Raw genomic sequence first — 6053 nt, forward strand, 5'->3', positions numbered from 1 at the left:
ATAGAGTTAACAATACGGCACAGTACACTTAAAAATTTTTAAGAAGATAGATTTCATATTATGTGTTTTATCATAATTTTTTCTAAAAGTGATTCTGGGAAATCAATTTTCAGTGATAATTAATAAATACTTGCAAAATACCCTTTCTTAAGCCATTTCAGATCGTTAGGTAGTATTCAAACTAAGAATTATTATTCATTTATGTGTCTTTTTAAAGTTACCCTACTAAATATATTTTTGAAATACATAATACAGTGTATCTCTATAATATGGACACTTATTTCAATAAGTTGACTGTTGGTAAAATAATTTCAGCAAAATAGGAGCATGTATTTAGAGGTAGATTGATCTGCTGGCTATTTTTCTAATGGATATAAGCAGGAAATAATATGAAACTATAGTTAAAATCAGAACATTTGCCTGAATATCAACAAAATGGATTTTCTACCAAAGCATTTTCTTAGGGGAGGTCATTTCCTAGCTCAGATCTGCAATGGAGTTGAAATATTAAAGATAGTGCCTTTTTAGGAAAATAGTCAATAAAAATGATTTTTACTTTCTATGATTCACTGATTGCCACTTATTATTAACTTGTAGTGCCCCGAAATCCAAGTAGCTGCTTGGCTTCTTGATTATGCTCTTCCCATGTCATATAAAGACAAAGTCTTTGGAAGGTAAGCCAGTAAGAACAGGTAAGAAGTGCATTACATTTGCCAGCTCAGTCCCTTGAAACAAGTTCCAAATTCAAAACTTTTTTCTTTGAAATCTCATATAATGTCAGTATTACCAACAGCACTGAAAACCATCTTTAGAATGTAAAAGTAACCTAGAATTGATTTTCAGGACTGGAAAGAAAATACCTTATCTTCCTCTTAAGATCTGGGTCTCAGAAATTTACATTTTCATGGACAGAGATGATTCATGGATAAGCTTTGTCTCCTAATAGAGATTTGTTTTTACACCTGATACTAAAATGCAGGACACAATTTCAGCCATTCAGCATTGTCACAAGAATGGTCTCTATTAAGGTAATTGGAGAGTCACAGGGCCCCAGATTCACTCATAGGGAATAGCAGTATCAAGAGTCTTAAGATGTATAATAAAGAGTTTCCAAAATTCAATATATATATATATATATATATATATATATATATATACACATACATATACCTAAAATAGGTTAATAAAAATCTGAATAATGTTTTAATACAAAATTTACCCATGAATATCAGGTCAAATATCATCATAATTAAAGTTAAATTAAACCTCACCAATATATTGGACCTATAAATTAAAATCATAATAAACAATTTCCCCCACAATCCCATAAATGCACTTAAAAAATGTGCCATGCCATGGTATTATTTTAAAATCATTCACCCTATGCCCTCATGAGCTCCACTCAGCTATAATAACAAATGCCCTTTCATTCAGATTCAACTTCAAACCAAAACAGAATCTATTCTTACCATGGCAGAATACACATCAGCACCATCAGCAAGTGGAAGGGACCCAGGGTCCACACTGCTTCCTGTTTGTTTCCCACCATTTGCCAACTGAATCGGTGTTTTCCCCCACACCCTTGTTGTGTTAGCTGAATCTATGTATATATCCAGACATCTGCTTTGGTTTTCTGTAATCATTTCAAAACCCATATGGATATAGAGCTTTCCCCTGCACCCAAGCTCACTTGGCTGGGGCCCTGACATCCTCCCCATTTTGACAGGCTTGTCGACGGAGTCTGAGCTCTGTTACCTGGACCATCCTGCTACTCATGGAGGTTCTGCTATATATCACTTGCAACCACAGTTCCATCTATCTCTTGACTCCTGGATAGCCTGATACCTATGGACTCCTTTGGCTGTGTTCCCACCAAGCAAATTGCATCTCCTCAGAGAGCCATACCTACTGGAATGAAGCCCAAGGTTATCAAACGTCTTTGGACTCTGTATGTTGGACCATCACAGTCCCCTCATGAAGTAGCCCAACAGCTGGGGTAATTTTTTGTTCCACAATAACCAGTTTTTCACCACCTTCAACCTTGTATTCCTTAGGTCCTGGTATACCTTGCTTGTTTATATGTTCCCATTCATGATTTTGTCAACGCTCACAGCTTTAGTGTGGTATTCTCAACTGATGCACATGGCAGCGAGAGAATGATGTGGAATATTAAACAATTTATTTCTTTTAAATTTGTACTGTGGATCTGGTAATACAGTGTGATACTGATTCTTTACATTGGCAAATACATGGGCCCTGAAAGGTAGGATGCTTAACTGATTCTTATTTATGATAATAATATTATGTAATCTCATTTAATAAGATTTATTTAAATAACTTTGATTTAAAGTATTTTTATGTACTAATTATAATTTGTATTTTTCCCTAGAATGGATATTTTAGGACAACCATCATTTAGTTTGAAAATGAAATAAATTGTTTATATTTTTCATATAAATTCACGTTTTCAATGAAAATATATTCAAATTTTGTGCTTTGAATATAATTGCATACTTATTTAAATCATTGTCATTATCAGAAAACTATATAAAATCTTGATTTCAAAAACAATGAGTTTACTGAGATGAATTTGAGAAAATAAATGTTATAGAAAACATAAAAATATAGGTATTATAGTTCTTTACTTTTTGACTTATGAAGACACCACTAGCCCATCAACTGAACACTCAACATGAGCAGTAGTAATTAAATTCATTTGGCTTTGGTCTTTTGCCAAATTAAGTTATATGAAAAAAGCCTAGCTATATACATATTTTCTGATTTTTTTAATGAAAGTATATTTGTCACAATAGAAGGAAAGAAGCGTTTGCTTGATTTTAAAGGTGGATGGTGTGTAATCTTCCATTGATGCTCTTGCCTTAGGCTCTGCAAATGTCAGGGGTAGGCCTAGGAGCTAAATACTAATATGTACTTAAAATATAGTGATATAATATGGACCCTAATTTCTCTTAATGTTATCTGTTATTATTTGTCTGTTTATGTTGGTGGAGGTGAAAGTGCGATTCTTCCTTCTACTCTAGTGTTTATGTGAGTCTCTGAATACTGACGTGAGACTTATTTTGAACCATTTTCTAAACAATGTCACAGAAATACTCATTTGTTTTCTTTGATTTTTCTGTAGAATACAATATTTCATACGAGAAGATGATTTCCTGCCCTTGAAGCAAAGAAATGCTGTGATTTGTCAGGATGTGATGCAGGTGGAGGGGTTCTGTGTGTGTCATTATCTGTGTATCCTCATTTCTTGGCAGCTTTGTTGTCCAGTAGAGAAAAAAAAAAAAAAAACTTAAAGAACAGCTGAAATCTGTTTCTTATCATCATATTTTCCAGAGAATGGAGCAAGTCCTCTTGTCATCTGTTGGCTCAGTATCCATCTCTGCCGTTTGTTCTGTAAGATTTCCCTTGAGATAAAAATGTTGAAAGACCGCTTCATGCCTTTCACACTCCAGTCCTTCGCCTAACACCTGCCCCATAAATGCACGTCACTCCAGTAGGATTGTTAAGTTGTCCGATTCTCGAGTGATCTGGTTGAAAATTTTGATTTGTAAAATAAAAATACTTTATTTAATCCTTTTGCCATATACCAGTACTACCACCCAGCAATCAAACCCATCCTTTTATTTCGCTCTCCCTACATATTCTGTGTAATCCTGGCATTAGAAACTATGGAAACGGTGTGTGCAAAATACACACACATTTTCAGAAGATGGTGCTCGTATATCACGCTGGGCACTTTTGAATGAAGAGTCCTACACCAAGGCAAGTCATTATGAGGAGAGAAGAAGACCACCAGGGAGGGATGGATGCCAGTCAGCTGGGTGGTGTGACTGGTGGTGCAGCAACATGTTCCTTTCTCCAAGGTGCAGTGGTAGCTCCCCCATTCTGGCTGCAATCCCGGGTGGTCAGTGGTATGCTGCCTCCCTAAATCCTGCAGTTTGAATTACAGTCACTGTTCTAACGCACTTCCTGTCAGGAAGGGTTGTGGGGACGTGCCAGTTAAAACAGCTGTTGCATCTGATGTGTGCAAAGCTGTGATCAGGGGAGCAAAGAGGCTCTCCTAGACGTTGCCAATGTAGGAGTTAGAGAGTTGCCAAACAAACAAACCAACCAACCATGTTCTTTTGAAGTATTCCCAACTGCTCCTCTTTTATTTTAATATATTCCTATACTCTACTACAATTTGTTGGTTAATTTTCTAAAGACAGGCGCACCGGTGGGATCAGTCAGTGGAACATGTGACTCTTGATCTCAGGATTGTAAAAGTTCAAGCCCACATTGGGAGCAGAGATGACTTACACTCTTAAAAAAAAAAAAAAGAAAAGAAAAGAACAAAAAAAACAAGAAAGAAAGAAAAGAAACAAAAAAGAAAAAAAGAAACAAAAAACGCACACCCTGGTTATATTTATTTTGAGCTTTTCAGGTTTCCCAGACATTCCAATTAGAACACACAGATGGACTCCTCTTGATGATTAAAGACTGATTGCTTTGGTCCGTTGCATTGTGTAGACAAAAACAGCACCTCAACAGCCATCCAGTGGACACTCCATCAGCATGATGCTTTCACCTAATTCATGACTCCTGCTTTAAGGACCCACAAAAACTTGTGCCCTAATGGGCCTTTTGATCACAAAACTATTTTTTTTCTTTAGATCTGTTTGTTTATTCGTTGCTTTTCTAGGCAGAGAGGAAATGAGAATTTTATTCTCTCCACTGTTAAGCTAGGCATATTGTCTGACCCTCTCTTTCACTTCCACATTGAGCATAAATATTTTTAAAAATTCAAACAGCTTGAAAATATCCAAGTAGATTGAAAAAAAAAAAAAAAAAAAGACCACGCAGATTTTTACTCTTGTTATGGTTAAAGGCAAATTCTCGAAATAGTGCTGGCACCCAGTGGTTGCATAGTAAGTACTTGCTGGACTGAATTATTGCACCCTGTCCCTGCATTTATCTCTGGAAGAGACCATTTGAAATAAAGTATCAGTTTGAACGTTGATTTTTGTTTTATTTAAGAAACTCAGTTTATGATAAAGTTCAGCTTCATAGCATATTATATTAAATTGTTAACTATTAGAAAATGATGAGTACCAACAGCAGAAAGAAATATGCTAGTTACTTATTTATACACACAGTGTTCCTATTTTTATATATTTTTTCAGTTACTAAAATGGAACTATAAACCAGAGGGCAACACATTTCTTTTTCTCTATCACCAGATGCATATAATGGAAATGTTGCTCACAAAGAGGACATTTGTTATTTCATATGTGATCATCAAGAAACAGATGGAGAGTGATTATGCGGTCCTTGTCCCGCTGACTGTCTTAAAGCAAATAAATGTTCATCTTTATTCTCTGAGTTTTGATTAATAAAGAGTGATCACTTAGAATGAGTGAGGTGCAGTTGCAGAAAGGTAGGATTATCATCACTAAAAATGATGTTGGAAGATTAAGTCCCTTTAGTTCTGTTAGGCAAGTCTTGGTGGACATAGTTGGACCATGGCTTAGTGTACAGTGAAATAGCTGTATGAGATCCAAAAGCTTTTATATGAAGTGGAAAAATTCATTAAATTATTCAGTCTACAGTGTAGTTAGAGAAGTTTCACTGAGTTCTCTATATTTACAAGGTGCTGGGAATATAGAGATGAGTCAGATGTAGCAGACTTCCTTGAATCAAAGAACATGAAAAAGTAGTGGCTCTCATTACTCCTCTGTTATTTTGCTATGGGTGGTACAACTTAAGCCAACGTTCTAAGAAAAAAGGCACTTGGTCACTAGTTGTCCAATAGGTGGCTATGACCCAGAAGGTAAGGTATCCCTCCTCAGGAGGGTTAATAAAATTAATAGAAATTCATGACTCTTGCCCTTTGGCATTTACTCTCAGTCATAATTTGGCATTCTTTCCTTCTCTCGAATGCCGACTTCCTTCCTGTTCCAATGCTTTATTACATTAGTCATAAATCTCGCTTCCTTGTCTTCTCTTTCTTGTGCTGTTTTAGTGGATTTGAATCTTAGTCCCCCAAATAAAGTGAA

General features: G+C 35.6%; 1 long non-coding RNA gene across 1 annotated transcript; it reads left to right on the forward strand.

Moving 5' to 3' along the window:
- The first annotated feature begins 595 nt into the window (after positions 1-595).
- On the forward strand, positions 596-3624 carry LOC116592350. Its single transcript, XR_004286458.1, has 3 exons — positions 596-674; positions 1727-1996; positions 3143-3624. It is a non-coding gene; the product is annotated as an uncharacterized LOC116592350 (long non-coding RNA).
- Positions 3625-6053: the final 2429 nt, after the last annotated feature.

This window comes from Mustela erminea, chromosome 6, assembly GCF_009829155.1.
Source record: "Mustela erminea isolate mMusErm1 chromosome 6, mMusErm1.Pri, whole genome shotgun sequence".
Classification (NCBI taxonomy): Eukaryota; Metazoa; Chordata; class Mammalia; order Carnivora; family Mustelidae; genus Mustela; species Mustela erminea.